Genomic DNA, 21,014 nt, shown 5'->3' with positions numbered 1-21,014 from the left:
CCAACTTTGAAAGTTCCTGGAATTTTGCAACCCTAATACCAACTCACAGCACTTTATATTCAAATAAAAAACATTGAATATTTCCATCAGTCCCCTTTAAACTTTAACATTTGTCTCTCTGCTTGACTTTTTAAGTGATTCCCAACCTATGGATAGTTATACCATACGGAAGACAAATAATTCCTTCTTGCCATCAAGCATTCAAGCCAAATTATTAGTTGTTATTTACATGGCTGTTGCTAGGAATTCTGGGGCCCCTGAAAGAATACTAAAGTGGGCCCCTGACTTTTCCACTTTTTTTTCGTAGACTATGTATGTATTATCATTTTGTATTTAGCCTACTTTGTTTTGATGCTAATGCAGCATTACTATGAGTATCAGTCAGGGTCTAAGCAGAATAATTCAGTCATACAAAGATTAGACTGACATCCATATAAATACTGGTAGGATCTGGACAAACAGGGTGCAGCCACCACCATGTGTTTTATTCAGGGGGACCGGGATGCTCTGCTTCACGATATAGAACGATCATTTTCAAAGTGTTACATAAGTTCACATCTGGCAACACGAGTGGAGACTCACTAATAGCGGAAAAGAGAGCAGCTCAACTGGATGAAAGGAAAAGAGAGGGAGAAAGAGGGAGAGAGTGTGTTCTCTGCAACATGTTGAGTGTTTGTTGTTCCTTGGAAAGGAGGGCACCCAACGCCGACTGTTCAACTGAAGTCACACCAAGTAAGAAGCTAAAAGGAGAGTTCCCCCTCCTCGTCCCTTTTAGTGTTTGACTGACAGCTAAACTAAAAAAATAAGGACCAAAACAAGCTAATGGCACTTACAGCATACAAGCTAATGGTGCTAACAACATGGGAATAACGGTTACGGCGTTATGAATAAACAGTGCTACGAACAGCGCTACTTTTCTCACTAATGATACTACTGACAATAAAATGCGCCGTTACTCGCCGTTACTTGACTCAAGAAGTCCCATCACAAAATAGCACAGTGTACGTTACATTTTTAGGCCATCAACTGGTCGGAAGAAGCAGTTTATCTGGAACTAACTAAATCGCTCAGTATGGGGAGTTAGAGGGGGAACGCAATAGTTAGCTACTTGGTAATTAGTTACTTTTATAATGTAGAAACTCACTTACTAATTCATTTTTGGGGAAAGTAACGAGTAACTACTACTTTTTCAAAGTAACGTACCCAACACTGGCTAACAGTAAGAGCCAATCAACTGATATTAAAGCTAGTAAGCTAACTATCTTACAGAGAAATAAGCAAGGTCATTTTAGCTAAAACAACTGCCAGATTCAGGTTATTTTTAAGATGTAGACATTAGTCAGGAAGCTAATGTGTGAAGCTGCTTTTGTGTCAGATTAAAGCCGCTGTCTGGATGTTAGCAGCTGTTAGCATTGGTCCTTTTATGCAGATGCAGGTCAGTGGTTTGATTTAAATGGCTTGTCCACAAAGGAATAATAGCTTCCCTGCTGAATTCTGTACGGACACAACCTCTGAATCACTGCCTGGTACATCCATCTATTAATGGAGCCTCCCACTCATTGCCATTCTACACCTGTCCGCCAGATGCCCCCAAGGGTTTCCCCCTCAGTCACCCGATCTCTGAACCTGACTGCATGAGATGGATGAAGCTTGCTGCTATACAGTCAATCTCTTTAGGCTATATGTTCTGGACAGGGCCGTTGCTAGGAATTCTGGGCCCCCTTAAAGAATACTAAAGTGGGCCCCTCCCCCCTAACTTTTCCAGTTTTTTTTTCTTAGACTACGTATGTATTATTTTTTATTTAGCCTACTTTGTTTTGATGCTAGTGCAGCATTACTATGAATATTAGTCAGGGTCTTATCCAGAATAATTCAGTCATACAAAGATTAGACTACTGGGGTTTTTTGTGGGCCCCATTGGGCACTGGGCCCCTTTCTCCCCTATACAACGGCCCTGGTTCTGGAACCAGGCCCAGAAACTAAAAGATGATCCCCAAGAATTTTATATTACTGAGGTAATTAATCGGAATGGAAAAGCTAATTGAAATGTGTACCAATTAAAAAGCATTGAGAAAAAATAATGAGAAATTACAAAGCCATTGCTTTAAAAACCAATGCAGCAGAAAGAGAAGTAAAAAACAGAGGTGCTCAGCAGGTTGCTGTTGTTTTCTCTATTTTGTATCTGTTTCATTGATTTGTAGCTACTTGTGTGTGTTGTGACTCCATGGTGGAGGTCAACACTGCAGCGCTGTAAAACTGTGTGTCGCCACACTCCTCCTGTGGACCCCCTCCCGCTTTTTTTTTTTTAGAAAAATGCCTGAAAAGCTCTCCAAACAGTTCAACGGGGGCGGAAAACAGCATTTGCATGGAGAGGCAGTGAAAATGAATTCAAGGCCAACTGTAAAATCAGAAGGAGTTTCCATCACTCATGCTAATGAGAAGGCACTCAGAGTGCAAACCTCCGTAAAAGCTGAACTATTCCTGAACTGGAGTTCCACCCAGCAGCATCATTTCTCCCTCTTAGATTTTAACTTAATTCGCCTTCCTGACCCTGAAAATACACCCGGAGGATCTGGCTTCTCTGAGAGCTTCATACCTAAGATGAAAACAAGATACTTTTGGTGAAGATTAGAACCAAAATCTGAAGCCAATCATCTCATCTGTCCAAGTTGAGGAAGCAAAAATATGCAAATTCGGAAGATTGTCCTCCAAAGATGATTGGCACCATTTATGTTGTCCGATTGGTCTCATTAAAGGTTCCTCAAACCTTTAGTGAAGCAGTCATCAAAGTATAATTTGAGCCCAAGTCCTGATCCAACTTTTTAGTTTAGTGTAAAACTCTCACCAAGTAAAGTAAAAAAGTTCTGACCATCCTCAAGACAATTGATACCATCGTTATGTTCTCTACATGATCTCATTGAAGGTTCCTCAGGCCTTTAGTGAGGTAGTCAATCAAACCCTATAGGCTATATTGTTTGAGCCCAAGTCCTGATCCCCAGAAGACCCCCACCAAACCTTAACTATAGTGGTGATACATCATAAAACAACAAGATACTTTAAGCAGAGATGCAGAAACAGATTAGAACCAAAATCTGAAGCCAAAACTATTGTTTGTCAAAGTTTTGATGGAGCAGAAAATTCTGAAAACTCTCTTCCCAAGATGACACCATCATTTATGTTCTACGCTTGGTCCAGTCGTTAAAGTATAAGCTGAGTCTAAGTCCTGATCTTTCTCAAAACCCAACTTTAGTGAGAAACTCTTAGCAAGCCTTAACTAGGCCTATATCTGAGCTACATTTAAAGATTTATGTATTTTGTAATAGTCAAGTGGTGTGGTCATTGTGATGTCAGATCAGATGTTTCATACTATAAGAGGTATAGATAATATATTACCTTATTAAAAAATTAAATATTTATGACATAAATACAAATGCTTATATGGTAAATGAATGAGGTCAGTTAAATCAAACCAACAGTCACCGTCTATCTTACATTATCTACTCTCTTGATATTTCATCTACTGATTTTGACTTCTCTTTCTAAAGCTGTTTGTGATGTCTGCTTGGAAAATGATTCCTGTCTTTCTGAATGCCACCCAGTCTGCAGCTATTCTGTTGATAAACCTTGAGTTGATTCAGCAAGACTCTAAATGAGCGGATCACAATGTGTGCTGTTGCTTGGTTCGCTTCTCTAACTCCGGTAACTTGTTAAGGGAAAATAGATGCTGAACTCCTGACACATGTGAACGCCTCTCCTGTGTAACTGCTATTTGATATTCCTTTTTTATCAGTTCTGTTTTCAGCTTTAAAAATGAAAAGTGAATTAATCAAATTTTTCTGATATCCTCCATATTCTAATATAGTCATTTTCTTTCGGACTATATGAAAATGATTGTGAGCAGGGAGGGAGGTTGAATCTTATCTTTCACTTAATAAAAGCAGCTCTTTCCAGCATATTAAAGGGGCTATATATACATTTTCTCCAAAGGTGCTTTCTTGTTGGAAGTGGATGGTGATGATGCTTTGTGTTTATAGTACAATGTCTAAGCAGTGGCATTTCCTCAGGACATAGTCTACTGGATGCTACAGTGTTGAGACAAACTAGCACGCTAGCACACTAACTTCAATAGAAAATAAGAAACAGAAGCAAAGGATTGACATTTGTTGTGTTTTCGAGACTGGTACTAAACAGCTAATACGGCTAATATTAGCTACGTAGCAATAGCATTATGCTCCCATGACAAAATGGTGACCCTTCCAGTCACTGGATGCTACAGTGATGGAAATCCATGAGACAAATTAGCACGCTAGCACGCTAACTTCAATAGACAATAAGAAACAGAAGCAAAGGATTGACGTTTGTTGTGTTTTCGAGACTGGTACTAAACAGCTAATACTGCTAATATTAGCTACGTAGCAATAGCATTGTGCTCCCATGACAAAATGGTGACCCTTCCAGTCACTGGATGCTACAGTGTTGGAAAGTCATGAGATAAACTGGCACGCTAACTTCAATAGAAAATAAGAAATAGAAGCAAATGATTGAAGTTTGTTGTGTCTTTGAGACTGGTACTAAGCTAACAAAATGGTGACCCTTCCAGTCTTATCACAATATATAAGTGAAAACCAAAACAGACATTGTTTTTAGGTGATTTGGAATAGGAACAATTACAAAAACAAATGCACTTTAAATACCAAACAGTTAGGAGTTGTTCAGCCCTTCTAGAACTGCAGTGTTGTTATTGACTTAAGGAGCAGCCAAGTGTTGAACACATGTCCTTGTGGTGCTCCATTGATTTCCCCACACACTCTTTGACTTTCAGTCTCAAATGAGCTGGAAGCATTGAAAGTTAACCGGCAGCTGAGGTGGAATAAATAGAAACACAGCGGCATTTCCACGATTGTTGAAGGAACCAAAGCACCGGCACAGCCAGGTTGTTGCCAATCAGCGATCGCGTGGGATTACTTTTCTGCCAAACAAATAATCCATTACTTTTCTGCCAAACAAATAATCCATCTTAATCCAACATGGCAGCTGTGTGGCCGCGGCCTCCCACCCTGCCACTTACTGTCCAACGGATAGAGCTTAAATGCAACTTCTACTGAACATTTGACACACAGTGGTCTGTTTCCTCACTTGCTAACTCACACAGCCTGCAGACATGCATGATTACACAAACTAATGCCCACAGCTTATGATTTTTTTTTTTTTTTTTTGTGATTAAACAAAGTTCCTAAACCCAGGCAGAGAGAGCTGCAGCATCCGCACCACCTGCCAGCGACTAATGGGCTCTCTGTGACTGCAGCCAGTGAGCAGACTGCTGCGAGGCACGGCTCGCTTTTATACGGGTCAAGGTCATGGACTCATTTTGGTCCTAATAGTCCAGCTTTGCGTTCTGGGGGTTGGTTGGATGTTTGTTTAACTGTTCTACCCAGGGAGTCCCTGTCCTGAAAATCTCCCCAAGACAGTGGACAGTAAAGCCACGTCTTGTCTGTCATAATTTGTTGATCTAATTGGTTTATATCATAATGAAAATTATAAAAACTACCTACATTTGTATCCACTGCTAATAGTTGAACAATTATGTAGGCTCCAAAAAGTGTAATTTCCTCCATATCCACAACCAATCGTAAAAGTATGATTTACATGAACAATCTATGGAATTTCACAGTACAAGTCTTTAAAGGCCGTTTTCTCAAAATGAGTTTTTCTTCATACTCTGAACCCAAAATCTCCACTTCAGCAGCACTTACAGACACCAAACCTTCCAGTTTTTTTCCTGTCTATATTCTGAAGGTTTTTAAAGAGGGGATTGTTGATATATCATTCACAGCCTGATTTATACAACATTTAATTCCTAAAAACATGGCAAAATTTGATTTTTTTAGGGCTGGTGACAGTATTTTCTCATTTACAGAGTGATAAAAAGAGATATCCAAAATCCCCTCTGTAAAAACTTCTGACTCTAATATGTCAACAAAATAAAACAAGAATTTTGAAAGGGACTTTATCCATTTCGGTTCTGGAAATGTATGCAAATTAGCGCATATTTCATCAGATATTGCCTCATTTACATATTTAAACATAACATTTGACAAAACTTGTAATATAAAAAATATTTGTCTTAATGTAAGTGATAAACTTGGGACGTTTCATGGTGATATCTGTTATTTAAATTTTTTACCCCATTTACCTGCAGTGTCTCCCCTTAAATATACATATTATGAATAATACAATTATACATAAAAACAAATACAATACTCTGATATGATATTGCAATGCAAAAATGTTGACATCTTAATTGGATGGATGTCTTATGTGTTACATTTTTTTTTTGCCAGAGTCTATTGACATCCATTCTGGTTTTCAGGACCATGGACAGCGCTACACCCTACATGACCAAAAAACCCCACAAAAAAACCAAAATCACATGGATTGGTGTACTTAGATTTTTTTTTTTTTTTTTTTTACAAATAGCATTCACCTCCAACTACCAAACTAAATAACACCAGTACTCTTCAGGGCATCAAAGGTAAAACCTCATAGAAAACAATAGGACCGAACTCAATGCAATTTTCAGTGCAGATTCTCCCCAGACCGGCAACAAGCACTTCTTTCTGTACAATTTCAGTACACACACACACACACACACACATACACACACACAGGCAAGCCAATTTGAAACGCTACAACAAAACACACAGCACAGAGAGTGAGAACGAAAGAGAGGGAGCAAGGGGAGGGTGTAGGCTGACACACACACAGAGAACTCAACTGACACAGATAAGAGACAGAGCATCCAATGTGGAAAGGGGAGGGGGGGAGGGGACCCCATCCTGAAATCAGATAGATGGAAAAACTCACTTATTCAAGAAACCGAGGACTCATTTACCAATTTGTTTAAAGTTATTAATGAGGACTTTCCATTACCTCTCTTGGCTGGAGGACCAAGTAGTCTATTCTTACTCTGCATGCTTTTATTGGAACTTGTCCAAAAGGACCCTCCTGGCAAAAGCGGGCACTCCCCACCCCCTCCCTGTCTCTGTGCACTAAGAGAAACTTTCGCTCTAGACAAATTCACCCCTCTGGGAATTCCCTCCCTAAGCCTCATATAGAGTATTATTCTTATTTTACATCATGTAAAAGAATGTGATTGCTTTTTGTTGTTCTCAGACTCCAGGATGGTATAGCTTCCTAAAAGTCAGCAAATCTAATCCAGAAGTATTAAATAAAATGATTTGAGCTGAGCCTAATAAACCGGAAAAAAAACACGGATGTATTGATCCATCCATCCATTTTCCAAATCCCAGGTCTGGCTCTAGTGGCAGCAAATCAATCAGTAGTAGTAGTCCAGATTTTTCCAGCTCCTCCTGGGGGATCCTGAGGTGGTCCAAGGTCAGATGTGATATATAGTCCTTCTTGTGTGTTCTGGGCCTACCCTTGGGACTGGTTGGACAAGCCTTTAAGACTTAAAGGTGAGCCTGCCCACGAGGTACCTGGACCACCTCAACACCCTGACCTTCTGGATGTCCAAGTCAAGAGTGACGACTTAAAGTCTCATACAACATAGAACAGTTGGCCCCAAAACAACAATGCATTTGGTAAAAAGCCCCAAGATCTTTGTTTTAAATTGTCTGGATTATAGTCCAACTTCTCAAAGCAACATGAATCCCAATGGATGCATAGTCGTAGTGCAAGGAACAATGATTCATAGGCATTTTGCAAGTAGTACCTAAAGAACAAAAGCCATTTAGCCTGGGTTTACCCATGCTGCTTTGCAGACGATTTTATTCGCTCTGCAAGTCAGCCTGGAAACCACGGACCCAATCACAGAATGGGGGAGGGGGCAGCAAGACGATGACGACACACCAAAGCGACTTTGTTGATAGCTTTCGATGCAGCGTTAGAAAGTGTTTTAAGTAGTTTAGACCACCAGTTTAGTGTTTTTTGCCTCATCAGATTTCTGTCGCTCTACATCTACGTCATCGGGTATGATTGATACGATTGGCTATAAGCTACGTACAGACACATTTGATAGACATTCGTCGCGCCCAATAAACAGCTCTGAGCTTTCGTAAACCACGCTTCAAATACAAAAAAATGAACGGGTGGTTCCCAGCCATTAGAAATGTTTCACAAACTATCAACCGTGTGGTATGCGCAAGGGAACAAAGTTGTACTTTGAACTATTATTGTTGTGGCCAAATGTCACTGCCCCTTGTTGCTGTTTTGAATAGTTCTAGTAACTCCAACGTCCTATCAAACAAGACTAGAACTCTCTTTCCCTTAGAACACTTTCTAGCTCTTCCAGAGAAATTCCATGTCCCAAAGTCCTTGAATTAACACCTTAGCATGGTATAGTCTCTTATGTATCTCTTTGATCCTGGGACCTGTGTTCACAGGATCTCCCAAATTTGTTTGAGGGATGCGTTCAGACTAAGCCAAAAAGAGAATGATGGGCTGTTTTGAATGCCTCTCAGAAATGCAACACAGCCTTAAGGTTTAACAGCCTTCAACGAGCCGCATTCCACATCACTGGGTTCACTTAAATTTACGAGCGCTGACAATAATACTGTCTGTCCAAACAGACGGGGGGACATCATGCTGAGACATCTCCAGCAGATGCTGTGTTTGAGTTTAAAAGTTAAGCTACCTGAAACTTCAGCTTTACCTGTCAGGTTTAAGGACTCCGGTATCTGATAGAAAGAAGAAAAAAAAGGCAAAGATGCATTTTTCCCCCCTCCTTGACAGTAGTCTCAGTGGACCATGATGCAATGCAGCCAAAAGACGGCAACACTTCAACAGAGACATATCACAACTTCAGCCCTTTTGTGTGTCATTTTTGACATTTAAAAGCAACATATTTAGGTCTATTCTTAATAAATCAAGTCGTCTATAGGCTCTATTTACAGACTCCAGTCGGGTTAAATTGCTTGTAAATTGGTTGGCTTTCTGTTGTAAGACTTGATACTTTATGACATTGGTAGCCATGGTAACCACACCTATTTTTTTTTCATAACATCAATACACCTGTTCAGCCTCTCCATCAGATGCTGGGATTAAAGCCAACTGAGTGCTTTTGGACAAGCCAAGACGTTGTCGGGTAATTGTGATGCAACGGCACAGAAAAAGAAAAGCAGAATAAAAAAAGAATTGAATGACATTAAGGCTTATATGTTAAGACAGAAAAGCCAGTGAGAAAGTTGTTGCAACAGGACAGCTTTGTGACAGCTGAATACTACTCAAATGCACTGATTATACCTCAAATGATGACATACTTTGATTAAAATACACAACAAACACCAGCTGCGGCGCTGGGAAAAAAAAACCCTGCCTCGCCGCAGACTTTATGATATCCTGTACATATTGCGATCCATGACACCCCATCTGTCCGTCTGCCTGTGCGTTATGGCAGCTGCCGTTTACAATTTGGATCAAAAGCCCCGGTTTGGTCAGCGGATCGCTCTGAAATTTGCACGGTCTAAGGTCGGGGACGTACTGTGGGCGACATCAATCCAAATTCATGAGAGTCATGGGTGACGTGGGACAGCTGCGAGGTGCGCTTCTGGGTTTGGCAAAGCAGGGTCAAGGACAGGGAAGGGTGGAAATATAAATGCAAAAGAGAAAAAAAAGGTAGTTCAAGGGGAGGGAAAGTTAGAAAGATGAAGTATACAAAGAAAAGGTGTGTGGAATCTGAATTCTTCTGTGTGTACAGGGCCGTTGCTAGGAATTCTGGGCCCCCTTAAAGAATACTAAAGTGCCCCCCCCCCCCCCTAACTTTTCCATTTTTTTTTTTTTCTTAGACTACGTATGTATAGGGTTGCAAAGGGGCAGAAAATTTCCATTAAATTTCTGGTAAATTTCCAGAAACTTTCCATTGGGACGTTAAGCTAGGATATTTTGGAAACATTCCAAATGGGAAATGGGAATTATGGTAATTTATGGTAATTATTGGGAATTTATGGGAAAAAACTGGAAATTAACTGGAAATTGGGGGTAATTTAAACTGTATCATATCCAAACATAAATGTAAATATTTTGTTTTGTCATAAGCAGACATCCATGCAAAATAATACAATAAAAAAATGACATTTCAACAGATTTATTTGTGAGTAGAACTTTATCAAGTTTTAATTCTTGTATGAACAATCAATTATTTTACTAAACAACAAAAACATGACTACTTGGATTAAATCTGTTAGTTTTAGCCAAGATTATGCTACAATATATTTTCCCCAACTATATTTAAGTTCCCTGTTAAGGGCCAACCTTCAATTTTGTAAATTTAGTATTTTTTCCCGTTTATTCCCATATATTCCCATTCATTCCCATGGAAAGTTTACAACTTTGAGAGTTCCTGGAATTTTGCAACCCTCTGTATGTATTATCATTTTTTATTTAGCCTACTTTGTTTTGATGCTAAAGCAGCATTACTATGAGTATTAGTCAGGGTCTTATGTAGAATAATTCAGTCATACAAAGATTAGACTACTGGGGTTTTTTGTGGACCCCATTGGGCGCTGGGCCCCTAGAATTATCATCACCTTTCTCCCTTATACGGCCCTGTGTGCGTACTGTACTTTTCAGGATTAATTCTACGCAAGGTTTTGCACACGAGGACTCAGCTGGAGTTGAGGTTGTCCTTCATTTACAATGTCTGCAGGTCAGTGTGCGAGCAAGGCACTGAACCCAATTTCCACTTGATGAGCAAGTCGTTTGCTGCTGTCATTGTGCTAGTTTGTCCTAATAGGTTAAATGAAAGGGAAATTCTTAAGTGCTTTGCATAAAGGGATTATATAAATGCTGTCCATTTACCATTCCACAGAAGCGATGTCAGTGTCTAGACATTCTGTCTTAGTACATAGCTGCAGATCATCATTTAAACAGACAGTCTTGCTTCACAATGATATACTGTCCTGTACTGTATGTCTCCAGGAGATTATATTCTGTTCTTAGACGGGAACAGAAACGTCAAAACGTACAGTCTGGTTCCACGGGGTCTTGGTGATTGACCCTGTTCTTAATGACCAACCCCTAGCTTGATGTAGTAATTCAAAAAACACCCAACACCAACTGTGACAATTAAATATTCAGTTTAAAAATTTGACAATGTACATTGATAAACATTTTAAAGATAAAATGTAAATGTACTCAATTCTAGCTAAAAAGCTAATTTCTGTTGACAGTCACCACTCACTGACAATAGCTCCAGAGAGACACTTAATAAAGGAAATATAAATATTGGACATTTGGTATTTAAAACAGATTGGATCACACTAAAAAATGTTGGGTTATTTCTGTAACCCAATTTCTGAGTTATTGGTGTTGAGTTATATTTTTGGGTTATTTTTCCAGAGTGTAACCCATTTTCAGGGTTATAGGCTATGAATTTAACCCAATTCCTGGGTAATTTCAGTTTGGTCAAAAAGAATAACCCAACGTGTTGGGTTATAATTAACCCAAAAAAGGGGTTTGTTCTTATCTGAACCAGCAGTTGGGTTAAAATTGGGTTATTTTTTAACCCAACTGTTTTTAGTGTGATGCTTTAGAAAAGCTTATATGCTATATTACATTATAGTGTTATGTTTTGTCATTTGGGTCAACACAGATGGATATTATCGGGGATACATTAAGATCTCTTTATTCATCACCGTGCTGTGAAATGATTTCTGTGGCGGAGGCGGAAAGAAATAACCTGGATGATGTTATTGGATGCAATCCAGTCTCTGCAGATTGTGAAATAGTCACAAAATTTCCACAAATGATTTGTCTTGACAAGATTTTTGTTTGAGGTATACAATATATGTAACAAAAATACAATACCCTCAGCTCATGGATCTCAGTTAACGTCACTGCTGCCTCCTGGATTCTTTTAATCTTGAACTCACTGGGCATCATTCTCGCCTCTGCTTTCACTAGTGATAGTGTTGATATCTGAGAGGAAAAGCTTTACAAAACTCTTATTTTCAAGGTCCTGCTCCCCCCAGTTTCCACTCTGTTGACAGCTCTCACAGCTGCATGAGCGAAATTGCAGTAATCATTTATGTAAAATGATTCTCGATTCTGTTGCGCCTACAAAAACCAGGAGTCAAACTGACTCGTAACACGTCTGGGCTGAATAATAACACCAGGGGAATAAGGAGGACATTCGGAGGAGTAATATGGAAAAAGACGGACTGGTGGGGTCATATGAAATTCTGACAGAACTCATGTCCACATATCATGAAGCAGTAAAGGATGACAAGTCCAATATCCTGGGTCCTTTTTCAAAACCACCAATTCTCTGTTTAATCCGTTTTCTAACAAACTGCAGTACCCACTATGTCTGTTTATGTGACGAAGCCAAGCTCTACCATATGAATCTAAAAAGAAATGAATGACTGAATTGAACAGGAGAAACATGTCCTACATTAAATTCAGTCAAACTATTGGATTTACAGGACACACAATGTATATTTTATTTTAGAGATTCTATATTTTACACTTTTCAGAAGCAAAGCAGCTCAGTGTAGGAGCTCTAGCAACAACAGGTCAGAAAGGAGTCTCTCTTCTGAATTTTGTTTTTTCAGAAAAGTGGCTCTCCTCTGATTGGCTGCCTTTTTTTCTGAATGATCTAACAAAAACATAGGCGATAAAGTAAGTACGTAAACTTGCAGGACATCCTGATAGCTCATTTTAAAGTTGTTTTTTTCTCAATACAGGCTTTGTGCATTTCTCTATGGACTGAAATTGAATACATTTTCTAATCAATATCTGTCTCTCTGGGCAGGATAGCGTGGAGAGTTCTACAGTGAGCCAAGAACACTAAAGGACCTTAAGTTCCTGTTTGGCATTGACGTTGGTGGAGCCTTGATTGGAAAAAAAACTGGTGAGTTTGATGTTTTTTTTGTCTTAAAGGGCCCATGTTATGCAAATTCTACTTTATACTGGTTTTGTAGAGGTTATATGTGTTCCCGTGGCCTTTCTATGACGCCTGAACGTGAAAAAGGACCGTTCTCAGGAGAGCTCCGAATACAATGTGGTTGGACCACTTCGAAATATTATGTGAAATGGCTGAAAAACAGCATAATATGGGACCTTTAAAGGTACGCCAACATTTTTTTTTTCATGTCTTGCCTCACTCCCGAGTCCATGACAAGCAGATAGACACCATCCTTTCGACTGTGCGTGCAGTAACAAGGGAGATACGGGCAGAGCTGGCGCACCGCTAATTAGCGTAGCTCAAACGCTGGAAGTGTATGGGTAGTGTTAGCCTGCCTCCTACCCGAGCCGAAATCAGCAGTCAGAAGCAAAATATATCACTTTATCAACATTTCAAACATTTTTAGGTGAGAAAGTAGCCGTTTAGATCAGCAGTGTGTCGTTAATTTGTCTAAATACCAGCTGTTTACAATTTTGTTCGTACGAATTTTAGCGCTACTCAAGCTAGCCGTTGTGACCAACGCACTTCCGGTTACTTTCACAAAATAAAACACCTGTTGCCCTTTACATACAGAAAACCATGACGATAGAATTTGTGCTTTTGCTTTTTTTTTAAATAGGAAGCTAACCTACCCTCGATGTAGCTAGCTTGAACCAAAATAAACCGTCTTTGCTTGAACCCTCCGTTTTCCAGTTTCCGTTTAGAGTTGCTGAAGACTTTCTCTAATGACCTTAGGTGGAGGCAGGCTAACACTACCTATACACTTCCAGTGTTTGAGCTAAGCTAATTAGCGGTCCGCCAGCTCTGCCCGTATCTCCCTTGTTACTGCACGCACAGTCGAAAGGATGGTGTCTATCTGCTTGTCATGGACTCGGGAGTGAGGCAAGACACGAAAAAAAAAAAGTTTGTGTATCCCTTTAATAATTTGGGTGAACTGAACCAGAATCAGAGTATCTGAGGGAGGTTTCATTAGGGTCCACACTCCGGTGTCCTGAGAGCGGGAAAGCAAACACACCAAGTCTCTGCCTGTTTACCAAGCCTGAAAAGTCTAAACATCTCCTTTAAAGGCCCCTGTGAGAAAAAAGAGTGAACAGAAGCTAGCTGCTTCATCTCTATTGCATCAAGGCAGAGACTACTGTATGTCAAAAAGCCAATAAAGGCAGACAAAGTGCACTTGTTGCTAAGTATTCGCTGCAGAGACCTCGTCCTCGTCCTCGTCTTCGCATGTCAACACCAGAGAGCTGGCTGCTCCTGAAGAATCCCATCGTCATGCCTCAGCGGCCTCTTTACCGCCTTTATGTATCTGTTTGCTACCCCGAGGCGACAGGGATCGTCTGTGCTTAAACACAGAGGAAGAGAGGAGTTCTCGCCACTTAGATCCCCCACCGCCCCCCACCCTCCTCTGTCTCTGTCTCTGTCTCTCTCTGCATGTGGTTACTGCCACTGTTTGTCTAAATCATCAGAGGCGAGCTTGTCCTCTGTGAAGTATGAAACGCCACACTTCTCGCCCTCATCTGTAAGTCTGCAGGTCTGACAGTGTCTTCGTTCTGGAAGGAGACCACACAGCTGCTGCACACCCGGGATCTACACTGGGAATCATGGGTATTTTTGTTTCTGCCAAATCCTCATCAAGGTTAAACAGGCTATTAATATTTAAATATTATTAGTGGTAGATAATTGCATTTTTTTAATGATATACAAGCTGATCTTGATGTTGAAATCATGAGTTAAAATGATCAGAATCGTTGAAAATTGATGTTAGCATTAGCATTCAAGATAGCATTGGCTAGTTTTTAGCCTTAAATGTGTGTGCTTCTCTTCTGTGTTCACATAGACTATACATCTATAACCAAAATATATCACCAAAAACATCAGTTAAAGCTGAAGAAAAACAGTTGGTAAAGTGGTCTGAAAAATAGGTAAAATGCAACAAACATGCTAATATGAAACTCGTAGTTTGTGCAAATTGATTTTGAAAGAGCAACAATCCATTGGGAAACTCCAAAAATGGCTAGCGGCCCCAGTGGTATAACTTGATCACTCACTCAGTCACTAAGTCACAAGTCAGTAAATGATAAACTCTACCTGTTAATTATTACACAATGTTCTGAATGTTTAAAGGGATAGTTCAACATTTTGGCAAATTGGCCAGTTGCCATAATCGCTGTAGTCATAGCAGTAGGTTTGTTACCTTTAATTGTTGGTGTAGGCCTATTTTAGAACGGCGGAGCTACGATACGGAGGCTAATGGAATTTCTTGGTTTCCCTCATCAAACTCATCAAATACACAATCCAAAAACTGGTGGACAAGTTGTGAGCTGCACATTCACCACGCTATGAGATAATAACACAACGTTACCACACAGAGTTGTTTTAGAGGGAAATTCAGAGACTGCTTGATGAAAAACTGTCCCTGAAGGCAACGTGCATCAGCGGTTTTGCATGAATTTCCCTCTAAAACAACTCTGTGTGGTAACGTTGTGTTATTATCTCATAGCGTGGTGAATGTGCAGGTCACAACTTGTCCACCAGAGCGTTGTGGAGTTGTTGGATTGTGTATTTGATGAGTTTGATGAGAGAAACCAAGAAATCCCATAATGAGCCTCCGTAGTGTAGCTCTGAGCAGCTCACGGCTCTGCGCCGCCATTCTAAAAATAGCTTGCACCGACAAATAAAGGTAACTAACCTACTGCTATGACTATTGATAGCTTTCACTGACGTCACGTCCCAGGGCCCTGGCGGTCAAAAAGCAACATTCCAAAGTGGCCCCGCAATGGACTTTCTATGGACAAACAACCGAGTAATGACTTAAATCATCTGTCAGCGGCCGAGAAAGAAAGATATAAAAACAACTTTGACGTTTTGGGCACTTGTGACCCATATTCAACACCAGCTGCTGTATACGAGCTGTTTAAAATGACCAGTTCCCTGCCGAAGCTCCAGTTGGGCGATGTTTATTAGAGAATCCATCATCCTCCACCGCTTGCAACCAATCTCCGGTGTTATGGCTCAACTGGTTTCTGATTAAAAGCCCCATTTTGTAGTTTTTTTATTATCTTAAAATAATGTTTCTGAACTCATTGAAGTGGTAGAAATGTACCTGTAACTTTCCTGTGCGGGAACACCGTCCTGGTACCGCAGCTCCGCTGAGCTCCACAGCTGAGCTCCAGCCCACTGAGCCCAGGCTCCCTGCTCGGCTCCTCTCACCCACAAACCAGAGCCCTTAGCTGGGCTGCACGGTGACCAGCTGCCCCCCCTTTACCCCCCGGAGCTTTGCTACGCACCGCTACCGACGGCAACGATGACGGCGGTCCGATAGCAGCAGGACCGGCGGCGGCGGCGGCGGCGATGGTAACCCGGCGGGACCGCCCGCCACCGGGCACGGCAACAGCACCGCCCGCGGCGGCAGCGACACGGTAACGGGGGTCGGGACCGCCCGCCACCGGACACGGCAACAGCACCGCCCGCGGCATCAGCGACACGGTAACGGGGGTCGGGACCGACCGCGACGAGGACGATGTTATTGTATTTTCAGAGTGTTTTCCATTAGTTCGTAACTTTAACATGACAGGCTTTGTCATAGTGTGCACTGCAGTGTTGTGCAGAGTGAGACTAATAAGAGTGTGGCGCTGACTGACTGTAGATTGCCTGAACAGGTTCACTCACAGAAGCATATGGCTGCAGTAACATGTGAACTGCGGCTTTATTTGTGAATTTGTGACAAATCTGCGGACGGAAGTGCAGCACAGCTGTTGTTCGGTTCGGTAACCAGTTAAATCAGACACCAGTTGGGCCATAACACCGGTATTTTTGAAGCAGCAGGGAGCAGTGTGTGTTTTTCTGCCTTGTCCTAATCCGCGGACAGCGGGGATGTGGATTGTTTTGACCGCCAGGGGGGCGTTCCATACGGGCCGTGACGTCACATGAAAGCTATCAATAGGGATTATGGAAATGGGCCAATTTGACAAAATGTTGAACTATCCCTTTAACATGTGCTATATTCCATGCATTTCCAGAACTGAAAATGTGCCTTGTTTCATTTTGTTGACACATTAAAATTCCTTCCACTTGTTAAAAGGTTTTGACAAGGGAAGTTTGGATTGTTCTTTTTGTCATTGTCCAATGTCATGACAAATCATTTTCTTCCAAGGTTTAGGCAGAAAATAATATATAAATGAGACAATGAAAGATATAGGTGGACAACCCCTCTCTAAAAACCTACAGAGTAGAGAGTTATAATATCATATGGAATAAAACTGTACTTTATTGGAGATTTCTGGCTCAGAGCAGCAGAACAAAACTCATTTTGAGGAAACAGCGGATTGAAAAGCTCCATGCATTTTTATCGGAAACTGCTATTTACACACAGAATGTCTGATACAAATAACCAGGTTTGGATGCGGCATTGTGTAAGGACAGAGAAAGTGTTTTACAATGCTACCGGTGATGATTGTGTTGGTGCATTGGTGGATTTAGGGGAAATCATACAAAACGTTGTAGAATAAATTGAGAAAATGTGGATTTTGGGTGTTTTCTCTTCACTAACTAACCATAGGTTGGAAATCACTTATAAAGTCAAGCAGAGACAAATGTTAAAGACTAGTGTTTAAAGGGGACTAATGGAAATATTCAATGTTTTTTATTTGAATATAAAGTGTTGTGAGTTGGCATTAGGGTTGCAAAAGTTGGAAACTTTCCATGGGTATTAACGGGAATATATGGGAATTAACAGCAAAAAATACAAAGTTTACAAAATTGAAGGTTGGCCCTTAACAGGGAACTTAAATATAGTTGGAGAAAATATATTGTAGCTTAATCTTGGCTAAAACAAACAGATTTAATCCAGTATAGTAAGTAATATTTTACTCACCATTCATGTTTTTGTTGTTCAGTAAAATAATTGATTGTTCATACAGGAATTAAAACTTGATAAAGTTCTACTCACAAATAAATCTGTTGAAATGTTTTTTAATTGTATTATTTTGCATGGATGTCTGCTTATGACAAAACAAAATATTGACATTTATGTTTGGATATTATACAGTTTGTTTAAATTACCCCCAATTTCCAGTAAATTCCCATAAATTCCCATAATTCCCATGGAAAGTTTCCAATTTGGAATGTTTCCAAAATTCCCCATCTTAACTTCCCATGGAAAGTTTCTGGAAATTTACCAGAAATGTTCTGCCCCTTTGCAACCCTAGTTGGCATTGTTTGTCTTCCGTATAGCGACTACCCACATGTTGATGAAGGGAAGCCACTGTCCTGCAAAAACTCCTCGGCTATTTTGAGCGGACTGATGATTAATGATGATATAATAATTTGAATAATGATACATTTTTTCTCTTCACTAGTCCTAGAGATGAGAAATATTCTACAATTCTGAGTCAAATTATTGCTAATGAAGGTCATACATGTCACACCCGGAGGTTACAGGTGGATTCACAATCCTGCAAAAGCATTTGATTCGGCTTCACTCCAGCAGCGGTGACGTCCCGTCTCATCGGCCTGGTGAAAGTCACCCAGTCACACTGGGGCCGAGCCGCTGACTGAGCCTGATATATACTTCAGAGGCACGGTGGATACCCCCGACCGCTGAGGGTTTATGATGTGGGGAGAGGGAATAAATGATGACGATATCAAAGCCGGGCCTGCCTTCTGTGCAGCCGCCGTCCTCCAAGCCGCTCGCTCTTTGCTCGCTTCCACGGACGACGACGATGATGAGAAGCGTTGATTTTTTCCCCCCGAACGTGACCTTGATATTGCAGGGAGGCCTACTGCAACTTTAAAAAGCTTTAGCATCCGTTTCCTTTTATCATTATCTAAATTTAAACACATCCCGTTGAAGGGAGGAGGTTCTGAATGTGCTTGTCCTTGATTTATTGAAATGAAACTAGTGTGAACTGTGAACTACAAATACACTAGACAAGCATGTTATTGAAAGGGCTAGAGAAGACTTAGAGCAGTGGTTCCTTATCTTTTCCAGCTCATGTCCCACTTAAACATCTCAAAACTGTGTGACCCAGGAAAAATATGGAGGCCAAACGATGCCTCCTCGGAGCTATTTTTATTTGCATACTTTTAATTCTTTGTTGCTAACCAGCTATCAAATTTAATAGTCCTGGTTTTGCTTATTAGGACATCTTGAACCGAAATAGCAAATAACCAGTCTATATGTATTTTTATATGTATTTATAAAACGGAAAGGTGAAATCCGGCAATCTGATTGGTTGTTAACCGTGGTATATTGAGCATATACCACGGCTACTATTCTAAAACCTTATCACAGCACAGGCTATCACTCCGCGTCAGGCACGCATGACTGGTATGAATGGAAGTTGTTGTCATGTATCCATGACAACGGACTGTTGCCGTCCGTAGCAAAAGACAGCTGATGTTTTTACGATGTTAAAAAACGGACTAAAGTAGTTGAATTCACATGCTGAAGGTGAACTTTCACCTCTGGGGAGGGTTAACAATGGTAGAGGGGACTGAGCAGTGACTTTCACCTGAAAAAAAGCGGAGGAAAAGACGAAATGCAGAGCTACTTGGAGCTAACGTCTGGAGAGGTGGGACTATTTTTTCACAGTGAGGCTATTTTATTGGATAATATGTATTTCTGGTTGAATAAAACTACATGAAATTGATTGCGTATCCCTCTTTTATATTGCCTTTATTCGTAACCGTTTTATAAAAGCAATATATCACTCCAGTCCGTGGTATATGCTCATTATACCACTCCAAGGGGGTTGTCGTCCCTCCGCTTCGCGTCGGGCCGAACAACGCCCCTTAGCCGTGGTATAATGAGCATATACCACGGACTGGAGTGATATATTGCTTATATATACTGTTCTTAATTATGAGCTACATGAGCTTCCGTAGTTGGATCAATCCGTAAATTCCCCTCAGACACAATTGAAACGTCAACATGGCAGCACGCGCTAATAAAAGAAAGGAGATTGTTCCCATATAAGGCAAAGTCCCAGTCGTCTGGTCAGGTTTTTAGCGTCCAATCTTAGTCTCAATGAATGTTAAATGTTAAAAATAATCATCTCCAAATATGGATTACATTGTCTTTTGCCGATCAAACTTGCTTGTCCATTAGAAATACCTTCAACACAGAGGTTTGGAATCACTGACCAAATAATGTTCTGGAGCATCAATTTTAGATGTTGTAAATGACATTTCTTTGTTTGGCTGTGAAGATAGTTGGACCAAACTATGTGCACTGGAAAATCTGCAGATTTCTTTATTTTCTTTGGTAAATAACAACTAATAATTTGGCTTGAATGCTTGACGGCAAAAAGGCATCATTTGTCTTCCGTATGTTAACTACCCATAGGTTGGGAATCACTTATACAGTCAAGCAGAGACAAATGTTAAAGACTGGTGTTTAAAGGGGACTGATGGAAACATTTGATGTTTTTTATTTGAATATAAAGTCATGTGAGTTGGCATTAGGGTTGCAAAATCCCAGGTATTTTCAAAGTTGGAAACTTTCCATGGGAATTAACAGGAATATATGGGAATAAACAGGAAAAAATACGAAATTTACAAAATTGAAGGTTGGCCCTTAACAGGGAACTTAAATATAGTTGGAGAAAATATATTGTAGCATAATCTTGGCTAAAACAAACAGATTTAATCCAATATAGTAAGTAATATTTTACTCACCATTCATGTTTTTTTTGTTCAGTAAAATAATTGATTGTTCATACAAGAATTAAAACTTGATAAAGTTCTACTCACAAATAAATCTGTTGAAATATCATGTTTTTATTTTATTTTATTATTTTGCATGGATGTCTGCTTATGACAAAACAAAATATTTACATTTATGTTTGGATATGATACAGTTTGTTTAAATTACCCCCAATTTCCAGTTCATTCCCACAAATTCCCAATAATTCCCATAATTCCCATGGAAAGTTTCCAATTTGGAATGTTTCCAAAATTCCCCAGCTTAACTTCCCATGGAAAGTTTCTGGAAATTTACCAGAAATGTTATGGAAATTTATATTCTGCCCCTTTGCAACCCTAGTTGGCATTGTTTGTCTTCCGTATGGCGACTACCCACATGTTGATGAAGGGA

At 40.3% G+C, this 21,014-nt stretch overlaps 1 protein-coding gene and 1 long non-coding RNA gene across 2 annotated transcripts in view; one reads left to right on the top strand and one right to left on the bottom strand.

Moving 5' to 3' along the window:
* LOC310999124 overlaps positions 1 to 21,014 on the bottom strand; it is a 355,538-nt gene that overhangs the window by 213 nt on the left and 334,311 nt on the right. The window lies entirely within an intron of this gene.
* The window catches only part of pudp (pseudouridine 5'-phosphatase), a 262,995-nt gene that overhangs the window by 83,642 nt on the left and 158,339 nt on the right, over positions 1 to 21,014 (top strand). The gene's annotated exons all lie outside the window — the stretch shown is intronic.

The sequence above is a fragment of the Trachurus trachurus genome, assembly GCF_905171665.1.
Source record: "Trachurus trachurus genome assembly, chromosome: 2".
In the NCBI taxonomy this organism is placed as follows: Eukaryota; Metazoa; Chordata; class Actinopteri; order Carangiformes; family Carangidae; genus Trachurus; species Trachurus trachurus.
The sequence above is the reverse complement of the archived record's forward strand: the minus strand, read 5'-3'. Positions and strand labels throughout refer to the sequence as shown.